At 45.9% G+C, this 16,113-nt stretch overlaps 1 protein-coding gene, 1 long non-coding RNA gene and 1 other non-coding gene across 4 annotated transcripts in view; 1 reads left to right on the top strand and 2 right to left on the bottom strand.

Moving 5' to 3' along the window:
- FOXO3 (forkhead box O3) overlaps positions 1–2,518 on the bottom strand; it is a 125,332-nt gene extending 122,814 nt beyond the window's left edge. Inside the window, exon 1 of one of the 2 annotated variants that reach the window (XM_039237377.1) lies at positions 2,405–2,518. The gene's annotated coding sequence lies outside the window, so the exon portion shown is untranslated. Of the gene's footprint in view, positions 1–713; positions 901–2,404 lie in introns of those variants that run through there. The other variant, XM_039237376.1, reaches the window with a different exon arrangement.
- A 698-nt stretch (positions 2,519–3,216) lies between these two features.
- Positions 3,217–14,615, top strand: LOC120235233. Its single transcript, XR_005529344.1, has 3 exons — positions 3,217–3,367; positions 6,311–6,443; positions 14,106–14,615. It is a non-coding gene; the product is annotated as an uncharacterized LOC120235233 (long non-coding RNA).
- LOC120235244 lies at positions 9,431–9,534 on the bottom strand. The gene has a single exon (XR_005529348.1). It is a non-coding gene; the product is annotated as a U6 spliceosomal RNA (small nuclear RNA).
- Positions 14,616–16,113: the final 1,498 nt, after the last annotated feature.

The following is a 16,113-nucleotide window of genomic DNA, read 5'->3' as shown; positions in this document are numbered from 1 at the left end:
GCGGCGGTCGGAGCCCGAGCGGGCGTGCGTTTGTTTATGTTTCGCTCGGGCCCGTTCAAGTGCTTCCCGCGGCGCCGCAGCCAAAGTCTGTGGCGTCTTCCGCTCCTCTGCTCCTCGCCCCTGGCCCTGCCGCCTCTGCACCCCCTTGTCCCCCCTCGCCTAGCTCAGGGGCGCGAGCCCGGGAACGGCACGGGTAGCCACCTTCTCTTCTCTTGGCCCGCGGACCCGGAGGGCGAACACGAGTCCGAGCGCGGACGGGCCCTTGTCACTTCCAGAAAAAAGACCAGACGGGAAGCAGGGGGGCAACCAGCTCGGCGGGTGTTTGCAAAGGGTCGAGCCAAGCAGGAACGACCACTTTGGGGTTTTGTGTGGTTTATTTGCTCGCGGACGTTGTACTCTCCACCCCCTTCCCTGTAAAGAACGCGGGGAGGGGACAAGTCGGAACATAAATCTTCCAACAGGTCAGGAAGCGCCAAGTCTCCCGGGCTGCCAGAAAACCCGGACTAGCACGTTCATCACCTCCTTGCTCCCGCTGCTGCCATCTTGACAGTTTTCCCCCCTTCACTCAAGTCCTTTAAAAACACTAGCGGGAGGGAAGGGGGGCGCGCACACCGAGTCACGGGGAGGGAAAAGGGAAGCGCCTGGCCCAGCTCGGAAGCAGATCCGGAGTCACCGGGAAGGCGGCCGCCCCGCTGCACAGCTCCGGCGCCTACCTCAGTTCCTTCCCTTCAGGGACGAGGGGGGAGGACGCACAATCCCGCGCGGGCCCGGGGCACGGCGAGGAGGGGGCGCGCAACCTCGGCGAGAGAGAGGCGCTCCGGCCGCCGCCGCAGCCCGCCTGAGGAAACGCCTGTCAGCCTGCGCGCCGCCGCCTTCCACATTCCTCCTCCTCCTCCTCCCTTCCACGAGCAGGGCGGCCGCGGCAGCAGCACAAAGTTATAGACACACGCAGGGTGCCTCAACCTAAGCTGACGGCGGGCGGGCGGGTCCCCGCCCAGGGGGAGGGCTGGGCGGCGGGCCCGGGTGTGCTGTGTGCGTGCGTGTGTGTATATGTGTGCTCGCGCGCGCGCCTGCGCGGCCCGGCTCCGCGGGACTGCGGGCGTGGGTGTCGGGGCGCGCGCCGTGGGCCGGGACTAGGCGGGCTCCCGCAGCCGTCCCCGCTGGGCTCCTCCTCCCGAGAGTCTCAACAACAACAAAGCGCGGCGCCGGCCTAGGAGAAGGAGGGGGAGAGCAGAGCCCCGAACGCTCCACGAGCGCGGTCGCGTGGCCTCTCAGACTCGGAGCAGGGCGCCTGGTACCGGGGGTCCCCGGCGGGCGCGTCCGTCCGCCAGGCTCTGGGCCCGCCCTGGTGTCCGGTTCCCCGTTAGAATCGGACACCAGGTAACACCCGAGATAAGACGCTGACCGCAGATCGCAGAGGTTGCCACGGCGTGGAAATACTGACAAGCGAAGATGTTGGTGCCATACGGGACTTCGATAAAGTGATGCCCTCAGATTTGATCAGGCACCGGAAGGTTTGCAGTGGAGTCTCTTACCTAGGACGCTCGACTTGGGGATTTCACGGCAAATGAGGGGAGAAGTGTAACTAACTCAGGAAAATGCAAATTATCCCCCATTCCTAAACGCAAGGGCAGATGTTGAACAATTATGAATGGAAACTAAATTGATTCTAATTTGAAAATGGCTCCAGAACGGCTAATTGTGCATTTTTAAGTTTTTTTTTTTAAGCTACTGATTTAGGCTTAGGAAAACATCTTAACAAGTCCTTATCCTATCATCAGTGCCTAAACTGTTCATTTATACACTAAGTTTGCACTACGTGCGATACGCACACCAAAGCTCTATTCGCTTTGGTTCATAAATATCTTTTTCCCCCTTTTTTCTTAAATCCTTCTCAGTCACAGGAGATACCTGAGAGTCCAGAGCTCGCTCCTCAACAACCCAATACACAAAAAAGGTCCAACCCAGGGTACTCAGGAGTCCGCCCACCCAGCGGATTCCAGGCTCCGGGCTTTGCGCAGGGCCCGTCACTCAAGTGACGCACGGCCCCGCCCCTGCACCAAGCTAGTTCGACGCGTACAAACAGATGATGTCATTGTATCCACACGCGCGTGACCCGGGAGCTCTGCGCCGCGTCCCCATTCGCTGCACCGCCTACTCGTCAAACCACGCCGCGCGCTGACTGGCCGCGGACACCAGTCTCCAGGCCCCAGACACCCCTCTCCGCCCCCCGCCCCCGCCCCCAGCAAATAATAAACAATCGAGTAAAATTCTAAGGAAGAAAGGAGGGGAGGGAGGAGAGGAGAGAGAGAGAGGGCGAACCTGAAGCCAATTCTTCGCGCGCTGAGGAGAGTTCAGAGGACGGAGACTTGGGAGGACAGAGGAGGGAAGAAGGGGAGCAGACCTGGGGCGATGGGTCCTGCTGCGAGGTGGTGGTGTCGGGGGAAGAAAGTTGGAGAGCACCCTGCGGGGCGCGCCTGGCAGAGTCGGGGGACGCTAGGGCCCGGGAGCTGCCGGGCTTGGGGCTTCGGGGCGGTGCGCGGCCGTCCGAGGGGGTGGAGAGTGAGACACGCCGGAGCGGCGCGGGCGGAGCCGGCAGACACGTGCGGGAGGAGGGCGGGCGCGCGCCGAACTGGCTCGCCCGGGGCGCGCGGCAGCAGTAGCCGCGCGCGCTTGTTTACCAGCGCACGTGGGTGTTATTTTTAAATGGAATGTTGTGCTGGCCGCGCTGCGGAGTGGCGGGCGCGTGGGGCAGCCCGCGCTGGCTGGGGGACGCGGCAGGCCCTCGCCACGACCTCTCCGGGCTCCGCTCACGGGCCGGGCAGGCTGTCTCCGCTGCAGGATTCCAGCGCAGCGGCTGGCTGAGGCCGGTGAGCCTGATGGCGACTTTCGCGCGCTGCGAAAGCCCCTACGGAAAAGACGACTTCCCGCCACCGAACGCTGCCTTCTTTAAGCCCGGCTTTGGCTCGCTCAATCACATTTCGGGAACAAAGCCGGCCGGGCTCCGCGGCCACAGGTTCCGGAGCCGATTTCACATGCTCACATACTCCCTGCCACACTACACCCTGGCCGCGAGGTAGACGTATCACCTTGCGTAGTTCGTGACCTCGGTTTCTTGCTCACAATGTCCCCAGAATGCGCCCGTCACTTGGGCATACAGCTCTGCCACGTACAAATGGGCTTTTGCTACTTTGGCATGTCTTTGGAAGGGAACTCTGGGAAAGGGGGCTCTGACTGCTTCCTGGTGTTGCTCCTGTGCCTGCTGCTCCACTTTTCTCATTGTGGGCCTGTCCTGAGAGCCCTGAGCTTCCGTTTGGTTTATAGCCTGGCAATGTGGACCGTGATGCGGGACAACTCTCAACTGAAGGTGTCCCGGGGGGGAGGGGGGGGTGAGGTGGTGGACTGGGGCTTCAAAGAGCACATGGGGGGGAGGGGGGGCTTTGGGCATGTTACCAGGAGTCCTGTTCAGCGTGTTCAGCGTTTTGGGAGGAACCCAGAGCCCAGTGTTTTGCATCGTGATACAGCATAAAATACAAAGAACTTTCAGTTGTTCCTGCTTAATCTTTATAACTCACCGTAAAAAAAAAAAAAAAAAAAAAAAACTGAATCTAAGCAATCTTTTGTCGTTAACGTACAGACATGCAGACTTAGAATATGTTTACACTGGCTGGGCTCTCTTAGCTTTTTACTATAAACCTGTTGAGTGTCCATTTACAGAATGCATACCCCAAGGGCATTTTAAAAAACTGGAAGTGTTAAAGGTCTAGTAGATTAATTGAGCTCTTTGTGACCCCCTTGGTGAGGAATGGGGGCTTGGGGACATGATATAGCTATGTCCCTCAAAAAGCTCACAGCCTTGGGATAAGACTTTAAAAATTCGGTATTTCAAGAGTTGCAAAGCAGTACAAGATAAAAGCAAGAGGTCATGTATAGTGTTGGGTAAGCTTCAAATGAGTTGAGGTCAAAATTCAAGTAGAAAAAAATAAAGTAACAAAAACTTCAAATGACCATAAACATTCTCAGCTTGGTAAATGTGCATCTTACTCAGAGAATTTACCCTTGTAATTTGTCCCTATGGGCAAACCTTGGAAGACTAAAAGGTTGAATCTCAGTGATTGTTACATTTTAGCTGGAAATTACTTTGACCTTTGCTTTCCCCACAAAGGCCTCTCTGCTCCTTTATTTCTTACTCACTCCTTTTTTCTCCCTACCTCTTTCTAGTACATGTAATCCCAAACTTAGAAGTGTTCGATTTAGGATTTTTCAGCTTTACAGTGATGTGCAAGCGATTCACATTCAGTAGAAACCCTACTTCAAATTGTGAGTGTTAATCTTTTGCCCCAGCCCCCAGCCATATGCGGTAGATCATTTCTTGTGATGCCAGGCAGCAGCACTGAGCCTCCGTTCCCAGCCAGCCACTTGATCACTGGCCTTGGCAACCAATATACTTAGAGCTGTTTGATACCTATATGGTCATTCTGTTTTTCACTTTCAGTATGGTATTCAATAAATGACATGAGATAACATTTTATTATAAAGTAGGATTTGTTAGATTATTTTGCCCAACTGTAGATTAATAGAAGTGTTCTGAGCATGTTTAATGTAGGCAAGGCTAAGCTCTGATGTTTAGTAGGTTAGGTACATTAAATGCATTTTAAACTTACACTGGGTATTTTCCGGACATAACCATATCATAAGTCAAGGAAGATCTGTATAGGAAAGCTGAGTAAGTTATGGTCATTGATGGAGAAGGAATGCCAGCCTTACCTTTGTGGTAGAATTTTTGGTCAAAACCTTCCCCACATCTTTTTTTTTTTTTTTTAAGGTTTATTTTTGAGAGAGAGAGGGAGGGACAGAGAGATAGGGAGACACAGAACCTGAAGCAGGCTCCAGGCTCCAAGCTGTCAGCACAGAGCCCGACACAGAGCTCATACTCAAGGACTGCAAGATCATGACCTGAGCCAAAGTCAGATACTTAACCAACTGAGCTATCCAGGTGCCTCAAAACTTTCCCCACTTCTTAACTCACTTCTTGTTAATTTTTACAGTTGAGTTGAGGTGGTGATTGTTCACCCCGTTGTAAATTCAGTCACTGGAGGAACAAAACTTTACAAAGTTTTTTACCCGAATAATCTAAGTAAATTCACCATTTCCAACATCTAAATGTGAGGCAATTGCTGGTAGATGCTAGAGCTCTGCCTCTGAGGGGGCCACTATTCAGCACCTGTGTCCTCGCCCAATGCTTCTTGCACCTAAGTCAGCTGCATACTCCTCTGATCCCAGAACCTAAATTCCAGGGACTGAGCATGCTGTCCATCAAACAAAGGTTCATTTCCCTCTACGACTGGCTTCTACATCCATCTCAACAATGAAGACAGAAAACAAATACGGTATAAGCCTCCAAACAAATGTGTGACCCAGCCGGTAAGAAAGAAGGATCCCGAATATTCAGGTCTAGAGCTGCTCCCCACCCTTTGACACCCCCATTAGTCCCTTCCTCCGTTTCCCCATTCCTCAGCAAAGTCCTCACAGGGAAAATATACAGAATACTATGTACGAAAGAGCTTGAACTTTGCCTTGTCTTTCAGGGTGTTAAGGAGACAGCAGGTCTAAGATGGAGTTACTTATGCTAAGTCCCACATCAACAAACCAAGACTTTATCCCTAACCGTAACCGCAGTTCCAACACCCACCCCATCCCACCCCCAGGGATGTAACCTGTAACCAGTCAGCATAGAATTACCTGGTCAGCACTACTGAGATAACCGACTCCATGGGAAGTCCCCTGTCCAGTCCCCTTAGGAAGGCAACCTTGCAGAAACAATGCATTCTTTGCTAATAATTTCTTTTTCCACCCCCTTGCCACCTTTAAAAACCTTTCCTTCTCTATAGCTCGGTGGAGCTCCTTTCTACTGCTGGATAGGATGCCGCTCAGTGCATAATGGTTTAACAAAACCCATTTGATCTTCAATTTTACTCAGTTGAATTTTCGTTATATAATGAAGCATCATTCGCAGCAGATTTCATCACCACCCTCTCCAAGAATCTCTGGAGCTCCTGTCCTCTCTCCTCCTCTTTGCCTCCTTCAGGCATGACACACCCAGGCCGAGCCTCCCCTAGGCATTATAGTGACTGTCCTAGGATTCATTTGGAGGACAACTAGAAATATTTACAGCGGGGAAGAAGTGGGGGATCCAAAAAAGACTGAAGGTTTACCTGAAAGGGAATCGCATAGAGAAGAGGAAATGGAAAGGATTCTCTGTTTGGGTATTATGAGATAATGATAGCTAACCTTTATTTGTCACATCTAGGTCCTGAACTAAGCACTTTATTTGCAGCACTTTGCCCTCACAAAGACCATATGGGATAGATATACTAAATGCTAAATGGCATGGCGTTAAGAATTCAGCCTCTGGGCTTAAGCCGGATCCCCTCGCTTACCAGGTATGTGACCTTGGGCTATTACTTAACCCTTGACCTTAGTTTCTCATTCATGAAATGAGAATAATATTGGAAAGATTAGATTAAATGAGATGACTCTAAAGCATTTAGGATTAGAATACTGGGGAAGGCGAGCTTTTAATACAGTGATGCCCAGGCTTCATTTTGGACCAACTGAAGAGTATGGTCTGGCATTGATTTTTTTTTTTTTAATGTTTGCCAGGTGACTCTACAGCAGTGAAAACTGAGAACACTGAATTTGAGGTCTCTCTTCTCTACACTCCAGTGTTTGCTCTCAGCTGTGACTATTGGTTTCTGCTCAAGAATAATGACAGACCGTTAAGTATGCACAAGGGGGCAGGTCTCATACCCATCTAAGTTTGTCTCTAGGATAACCTACCCCAGCAGGGACCATCCCTCTCATTTTACAGCATTTTGTCCTGGGTCACACAATGAATGGCAGGCCCAGAATTTGAACCAAAGCCTGCGTGGGCCCATGGCATGTGCTCCTTCACCAACCCTGCAGTTCTTATCTAGATGGGCCATTTAGCCTAGAGAAACAGAGCTGGAACCAGACAAGCAAACATAACCCCCAAGTACAAACCCAGTCAACCCAAAGCTGGTGTTTTGCCAAATCTGCACCCATCAGGTTGTTTTCTTGGGTCTCTCATGTGCTCTTAAAGTTTTTGAGTCAATTGGCAACAGTTGAAAAGGAGGATATTTCACCTGAAAGTCAAGATTTCTCATTCTTCTTGAAGAGTAAGAAACTCTGGTAACACAAGGCAACAATTAGCTGGTATGTGCTCGCCAGCGCACCTCTATATCATCAGGCCCTCTTCATTTAGGTCTCCTGACAGACCTCTAGACTTTGGACTTAGCCACCTAACTTGTATCTTCTGCTTCTACACGGGCACAGTGGAGTTGGCTCATTCCAGCTCATGAGAAACAACTGTGCACATCCCTTCTGAACTCTGTTTAGTGAACCAAATTGGTTGCTTGAAATGGATTGCTGTGGGAGTTGTTACCCCCACAGAAATTGGCGATGCTAACAATCAAGTCTTTTGTGAGTTTTGTCAAGTTTTTGTTTTTCCTGAAAGTCAGTTTGCTAGCACACCATTGTCCCCACTACCCTTAGCCACTGTCTGGTGTTCTGAAGACAAAGATTTGTTCTCAGTAGAAAGTGAAGGAAACCGAAGCATTTGAGAAACTACTTCAATTCTGCTAAGCAATTGATTATTCATTGTCTAATTTTTATAATTTTTATTATTTTTAAAGTTTATTCTGAGATAGAGAGAGAGAATCCCAAGCAGGCTCCACACCACCAGCTCAGAGCCCAATGAGGGGCTCAAACCCTCAAATCTCAAGATCATGACATGAGCCAAAATTCAGATGTTTAGCCAACTGAGCTACCCAGGTGTCCCTGTCTATCCTTATTTTTAAAGCACTTCAACTTACTGCGATGGAGTAAAAACCCAAAACAAGCCTCTTGATGAAACTAAAGATGGTTAAGATGTTTTACTAGGTTTTAAAATGAATCATTGAGGGGCTCCTGGGTGGTTTAGTCTGTTAAGAGTCCGACTTTCACTTAGGTCATGATCTTGCGGTTTGTGGGTTCGAGCTCCGCGTTGGGCTCTGTGCTGACTGCCAGCTCAGAGCCTGGAGCCTGTTTCAGTCTGTGACTCCCTCTCTCTCTGACACTCCCCTGCTTACACTGTCTCTCTCTCTCTCTCTCTCTCCTAGAAATAAATAAAAAAATATTTAAAAAAATAAAATAAAATAAAATGAATCATTGAACTGGCAAGAAAGTAGGGAAACCAAAGAAGTCAAAAACAAAGTTAAGATGGGACCCCTGGAAAGTGAGCAAGCTCCTAGAAAATCCGTCAGCAGTGTCCTTGAGCTTCCACATTGACAGGTATGCAATGGTGGAGACACAGAAGATAAACCCTTAAGCCTATCCAAGATCATGAGCATAGTAAGAACCTATCCCAATGTAGATTGGCACAACCACTATGGAAAACAGTAAAGAGGTTCCTCAAAACATTAAGAATAGAACAGCAATATGATCCAGCAATCTCACTTCTGGAGATCCAAAGGAAACAAAATAATTATCTCAAAAAGATATCTGCACCCCCCAATATTCATTGCAGCATAATTCACAATATCCAGGGCATGTTTCTCAAGGCATGTAAACAACTGTCCACTGAGGGATAAAGGAATAAAGAAGATGTAGTGTATATGCAATGGAATATTAGCCATAAAAAAGAAAGAAGTCCTGCCATTTGTGACAACATGGATGAAACTTTTTTTTAAAATAGTTTATTGTCAAGTTGGTTTCCGTATAACACCCAGTGCTCATCCCCACAAGTGCCCTTCTCCATGCCCATCACCCCCCTTCCCCTCCTCCCCACCCCATCGGCCTTCAGTTTGTTCTCAGCATTCAAGAGTCTCTCATGGTTTGCCTCCCTCCCTCTCCCCCACTATTTTTTCCCCTTCTTCTCACCCATGGTCCTCCGTTAAGTTCCTCCTAATCCTCCTGTATGTGCAAACATATGGTATCTGTCCTTCTCTGCCTGACTTACTTCACTCAGCATAACGCCCTCAAGTTCCATCCATGTTGGATGGAAAGACTGTAGTATCTCACATATATGTAGAATCTTAAAAAAGTTGAATTCATAGAAATAGAGAGTAGGTTGGTAGTTGCCAGGGGCTTTTTGTGAGGAAATGGAGAGATGTTGGTCAAAGGGTACAAACTTTCAGTTATAAGATAAGTTCTGGGGATCTAATGTACAGCATGGAGACTATAGTTAAGAACACTGTATACTTGAAAGTTACTAAGAGAGTAAATCTTAAATGTTCTTATCCCCCCGCCCCCACACTCACACACACAAGGGTAATTATGTGAAGTGATGGATGTGTTAACTAACATAATGGTGATAATCATTGCACAATATATACATATATCAAATAATCATGCTGTGTACCTTTTTAAAAAAAATATGGAATGCTTCACAAATTTGTATGTCATGCTTGCATGGGGGCTATGCTAATCTTTGTATCATTCCAATTTTAGTTTATGTGCTGCTGAAGTGAGCACATACTGTACAACTTAAACTTACACAGTGTTACATGTCAACTATACCTTAGTAAAATTGGGTGAAAAAATTTCATATAAAACACATATATGTATTTTTAAAAAAAGAACCTTTCTGACAAAACTGGGATTCCAAAGAGCCAAAGTAAAGATGAATGTGAAAGTGACTTGCTCTGCAGAAGAAGACTGCACCCCCCAAATTTGTCTGGATTGATCCTGGTGCTGGATGGAGAAAAACCAAAAAGATATATGAATCTTCCTTGAGAGTTCATTGCTACAGTGTTATCTGCATGTAAGATTGTGATCTAAATTCCTGATACCATGGAATTTTAAAAACTTAATGAGTTCAAGTTTGGGATACTCCAAACAACTGGCAAGAGCAGACACAATCCTCTCTGGAGGAGAAGATCTTGAACTTCGGCCCCAAAGAATGCCCCCAGATAAAGTTTCAAGAACAGATGTTTACAATCAGAAAACAAAACAAATAAGGAAGCAAGCCTCCATAAGTAAGAGCAGATAGAAACAAAAAAGATCAGATACACAAAGAATTGGGATATTGGAATAAGCAGACACAGAAAATACGTGTGTTTAATATATTTCAAGAAATAAAAGAGAAGCTTGAAAATATAAGCAAAGAACAGAGTTCAAAAGAAACCCACAAAAGCTAAATAGATTTGAAATCAAAGTCTTCTTGTTTATTTTTAATTTTTTCTTCCCAACTAGAGTTTAGGTCCTTGAAGACCTCGGGGCCAGGCTGATTGCCTTATAGGTTGTTGTTTGCCACTTGAAGGAAGTACTCAACTCTTCTTTTGAAAGCCAGCAATAAGGATTGAGTTTGTGACCACAGTTTCTAAATTCTATTATAAGATCCAAAAAAAAAATCACTTCTCAATTTTTTTTAATGTTTATTTATTTTTGAGAAACAGAGGCAGAGCACAAGGAGAGACAGAGGGAGATGTAGAATCCGAAGCAGGCTCCAGGCTCCAAGCTGTCAGCACAGAGTCCAATGCGGGGCTGGAACTCACAGACCAGACCGCAGGACCATGACCTGGGTTGAAGTTGGATGCTTAACCAGCTGTGCCACCCAGGTGACCCCCAACAAATCCCTTCTAAAGGAAATTAGAATTAACGCAATGCTGCCCACTGACTGGCCTGCGGCAGATGGCATTGGACCTTGTAAGTGGTCCATCCACTCCATTTCTTATTTGGGGAAGACTTATAAAGTAGGCCTGTATCAATGTCTACTCATTGGGAAATCTATTTTAAATGCCTAGTAATTAGAATCTTACATACAAATTGCTTTAAAACATTGATGTGGTACTTTAAAGAAATTAAGGCCACGTGAAACCATTCATTATTCCTCAGACTTACATCTACCTGATGCAATATGGCATGTCCACTAGTGTATAGCTTTCTAGAATAATCTAAAACCCCCCCAGGGTATGTTTCAGGGCTCACGAGACATGATTATTGCCTCTCCTACATCTACAGCAGGAAGCGGAGTAAATCTGTGGAACAGGAAGGCAGCAGAGGAAACATAAAAGTTGGACAATTTTTGCAATCAAATTTTGCAAGTCTGATGTAAACAGTTTAAAATCCTCAAACAAGCAAGGTATGAGGCCTGAGCATATGCTACAGCAAAGCCTGGCATACAAAAGTACTGAGTAAGCTTCCACGGTTGCCTTATAAAGATGGTGTATTTGAGTTGGAATGTTATTCATTAGTGATGGTTTGAATGTCTTAGAAGAAAGTTTTCCCTTTGCCAGAGGAACTTCTCTTTCAGTTCAGGTCCTGGCAGACCCACTCTTCGTGGCCTGAGTAGGGGGTCCTTGTGCCATTAGCGGGACCTGCTTTCTGAGTCCAGGCTGCCCACTCCGCGAAGCATTCTGGACCTCTGGCCTGAGCACCTGCGTTCTCACCAGAGAGGAAATTCTGGTTGCTGGTGAATCCACTCTTGTCCACGTGTTGGAAAGGCCTCACCTTCATTCCGTCGCCTGACTCTCTGGGTAGTTCACATTCCTTTAATCTCAGTCACATTTCTGCTCCCTCTCAAGGGTTACCTGTGCTCATTTCTGGAGAGACCACTGATGCCAACAAAATAGGTGACAAAACTGCGAAATGAGACTATATGTGAGGAAGAAGCATCCAGGCCTCCAAACACACGTCATTTTATGAAAGCATAACATCTGAACGGCACATATTTGCATAGCATTTGGAGCTCTTTTGCAACTTCAATTCTCAAATGTATAATGTGAGGGCTTTTTAAAAAAATTTTTCACTCTCAAAATAAACTTTTATAAAATCTGTATTTTGGAAACAAATGATGAAGCCAAGTGAATAATTCCATAAAAAAATACAATCCCTAGGGTACCTGTCCTGTTTAGGGAACTAAGCAAACCCGGTCACTTTGGGTCAGGCTCTCCTCTTCACTATGAAGAGTGAAACTTGCTTTGGAGTTTGTAGGGATCTGGCCCACCAATAATAAGATAACGTTTGAGCCAAGGCCCCCACCCTTTTTTTCCTCATTTGTTGTGCGATGAAACTATGTGGTTGAGGAGTGAATCGGTTGTCATGACAACCAACTGGAAGGCTGTGACCCACAAGGAGCCCAGAAGTGGGAGAGCCTGCGGCCCCGACAGCTGGCCTTTCACCAGTGCACAGGCAGCAGAGAGGAGACTCCAACAGCCGGGGACAGTCAGTGGCCTCAGAGACCATTCTCAGCTGTCCCCCAGGATCTGACAGCTTTGTGTTAAGTGGTGAAATCAACTTTCTTCACCTGCTGAATAGAGAATCAGAGCTGAGCTGGGGAAACCACAGGTGGAAGAATTCCATAAGGCTCAGTCTGAAAAAAGTCATTTTGACTTTTTCTTCCCTCCCCCTATAAACTATTACCAAGAAGTCGTTCCTTTTAACAAATTGATCCCCAAGTGAACAATGAGAATTGCATTCCTTTCTCAAAAGTATCAGATCTAGTTTCTCTGTGTATGTTTTAAGTTAGTCCTCCTCCCCTTTCCCACAGTTGTAGTATATTAATATTGAAATCAGGCCACTCAGAATTCTTACGTCATTGTTGCTTAACTTCTGGATTCAAGAAATACTCAGAAGATGAGAATGCTTGGAAAATCCCTTCTAGAAGTCCTGAATGTGGTCCCGCCTAATGCTTTCATTTTTTCAGATATTATAAAGAAAAAAAAGTTTATTGACCTTGAATCTTTCAACTTATCCAATATGAAACAAAGGCACTTAAAATATTTTAAAAGACATCTATATTTTGTACTTGTCCTATATTTGTGAGGATGATATGCCTATCTTCTTTTTCAACATATACTTTCTTTTTTTCGCTTTTTTGAGAAATATAACATGCTTATAGAAAGTCACAGAAGAGTTTACACTTTATGTGACAGAACAGTTTAATGAATGGCTGTTAAAAGAACATCATTTAACTACCATTAAGGTCAAGAAATAGAAGGGACGCCTGGGTGGCTCAGTTGGTTAAGCGTCTGACTTTGTCTCTGGTCATGATCTTGCAGTTCATAGGTTTGAGCCCTGAATCAGGCTTTGCACTGATAGTACACAGCCTGCTTCGGATCCTGTCTCCCAATCTCTCTGCCTCTCTCTCTGCCTCTCTCTCTCCCTCCCTTTCTCTTTCTCTCTTTCAAAAATAAACATTTAAAAATATATTTAAAGAAGAAATAGAAGATTACCAGCACCCTAAAGTCTCTGAGGTGCCCTTCTCCATCAAAGCTCTCCTCTATCTCCTTAAAAGTCATCACTCCTAAATTTGTGGTAATTTCTTTGCTTTTCTTTATAGCTTTCTACCTTGTTTGCATCCCTACACACTCTCCTTTAGTTTTCTTTTATTAAAAATTGTAAATGTTTATTTTATTTTTGAGAGAGAGAGGCAGAGCGTGAGCAGGGGAGGGTCAGAGAGAGAGGGAGACACAGAATCCAAAGCAGACTCCAGGCTCCAAGCTGTCAACACAGAGCCTGACAGAGGGCTCGAACCCATGAACCGGGAGATCGTGACCTGAGCGGAAGTCGGACACTTAACTGACTGGGCCACCCAGGCACCCCACACTCTCCTTTGGTTTTGCCCTTTTTTGGATCCTTATATGAATGGGATCACACTGCGCATGTGATCTCTATGTGTTCTTTTGGGTCTTACTTTCTCTCTTGATACTGTAAGGTTCACCCATAATGGTGCTCTGCTTCATTCATCTTTGTTGCCAAATAGTCATTCATACAAATGAATAGCTCTCCATCTATCTATAATCTCTATATAGTTAGTTTCTCTATTCTAACATTGATTGCTAATTGGGTTGTTTCCATTTCAGGGCAGTTGAGAACATTGTTGTTCTGGCATTCCTAGGTGTATGGGCATGACTTTGGTCTATAGTTAATCAAGGAGTTTCTGGGTCATAGGCATCTTCCGCTTCACTGAATGCTGGACTGTTCTCTGAAGTGGTTGTACCATTTACACTCTCACCAGCACTGGATGCGTGTGCTCCTTGTCCACATTCCCACTAGCACTTAAAATCGCTGAACCGTTTAATTTTGTTATTTTCTTCTTTTAGTGATGTTGGATTTAAACAATCTGGATTTAACTGATATTTACTGAGCATCTGCTAAGAAGCATGCCTATACTAGTAGCTTCTCCGTGTATTTAATCATCATAAAGTCACAACTGCCCCTGAAAGGAGACGATGTTCTCTCCATTTCATCAATGAGGAAAATGAAAGCCTCAAGCTGGAAGTTTCTCAGCAGAGGCCATGACAGAAGCGGGACCAGGACCCAGGTCTGGCTGACTTACGAAGACCACACACTCTCCACGTTCCTACGCAGTCTCCATCCTGACCTCTGCTTCTCCTCATCAGCATCTGGAAGACAGATGGCTGGGTTGGAAGTATGTGGCCCAGAATCTACCGCAGGCCCTCGCTGGGCATCAGGCCCTGGCTCTGACCTCATACACACCTCACAGACTCCACCACCTGAAGTGAACGTTACGGAGGTCACACTACACTGACCCAGCGGAACCACATTTCTCTTGTTATAAAGGATTTCTCTTAAACATTCTTTTAAAACTAGTTTATTCTGTTCTGTTTAATGCCCAGAACCCCACTTCCTTCTCCTTCAGCTTAGCCTTAGTCCTTTTGCAGTGGAATCTTCCCTCCCAGACTCTGAGCTATTTGAATACAAAGACTGTGTTTTAATCCCTTTTAAAAAATCGTGTGTTCTGAGGAGGTGTCAAAGGGTATGAAGTTTCAGTTACACAAGATGAGTAAATTCTGGAGATCTGTACAAACACAGGACCTGTAGTTAACAATTCTGTATCGTATACTTTAAATTTGGCTAAGAGGGGACATCTTATGTTAATACTCTTACCACAAAAGAAAAAAAAAGTAATGAAAAGAAAGAAAAAAAGAAACGGGACAGAAATAAACTTTTAGAAGAGTTGATGATGAATAAGTTTATGGCCTTGGTGGTGACAGTCTGGGAGGGCATATACTTATCTCTAAACTCATCAAGGTGTATACCTTAAATATTTACAGCTTTTTGTATACCAATCATCCCTCAGTCAAGTAGGTAAAGTAAAACGAAATGAAATGATAGAAAAGAAAAGAAAAGAAAAAAGAAAAAAATTAGTTGTTGAACACTCAGACCAGAAGCAACATGGGAGAAAAAGCACAAGGACCAAGGGACATGGCTGCCATTCCCTGCTCCATTCTCAGCTCACACAGGCCATCTGACCTTCCCATGGCTCAGTGTCCCCTTCTATAAAATGAAAGGGCTAGCCTAGAGGACAACCTCAGGAGCCCTTGGTGCTAGCATCTGTGACTGTGCTAATTAATTTCTTCAGAAAGCACTTATCTAACACCTTCTGTTTGCATCCTTTTACAAATGAAACTCTGGCCCGTATCATTGATATTCAGATAAAATGCCACAGAGCTGTTGTGTTTTTCCTTCTTTATGTGCTGGGGACATTTGTTATCTCTTCATGGCTTACCTATTCCTAACCATTAGATGTAGGTCTTTTTTAGCAAGAACCATCTTTGCTATTTCTCCACCAGACCAGAAGCTCATTGAGGCCAGGGATTTGAGGCCAGAGATTGTGTCTGATTTGTCTTTGTATCTCTAGCACATAGTAGATGTTCAATAAATGTAGAAGGAAGCAAGCAAGGGAGGGCAAGAGGGAGAAAAAGAGGACTGATGTTTAGAATCTCCCCACACTTGTGATGTCACTGAGCACAGAGATGGTTGTTATTTAAACAACAGTCCCTGTCCATACAGGGTGCCTTTGGTGGCGAGCTCTGACCATTTACTGAACCAGTAGATCATTAGAGCTTACAAAATCACATTTTTTTTTTTTAACTGAAGCCTTTCACGGGTACCTAATGGTATCGTGGCTGTGATAAAGGATGCCAAGTGTCCCTGAATGCAAAGGAGACAAGAAAAGTATTGTAATAAAGTTACCAGACTCATTTGGCTTTTAACCATAGAAAGCTGACCACTCTGAGAGATCCTTTATTTCTGCTGGATTTTTGTTAGCATAAGGCAACCTGCTTTCTGCTAGTTTTTGTTAGT

The sequence above is a fragment of the Hyaena hyaena genome, unplaced genomic scaffold (assembly GCF_003009895.1).
Source record: "Hyaena hyaena isolate Hyena2069 unplaced genomic scaffold, ASM300989v1 scaffold_123, whole genome shotgun sequence".
NCBI lineage: Eukaryota > Metazoa > Chordata > Mammalia > Carnivora > Hyaenidae > Hyaena > Hyaena hyaena.
Note: the sequence above shows the minus strand (reverse complement) of the source record. Positions and strands in the feature narration are given on the sequence as shown.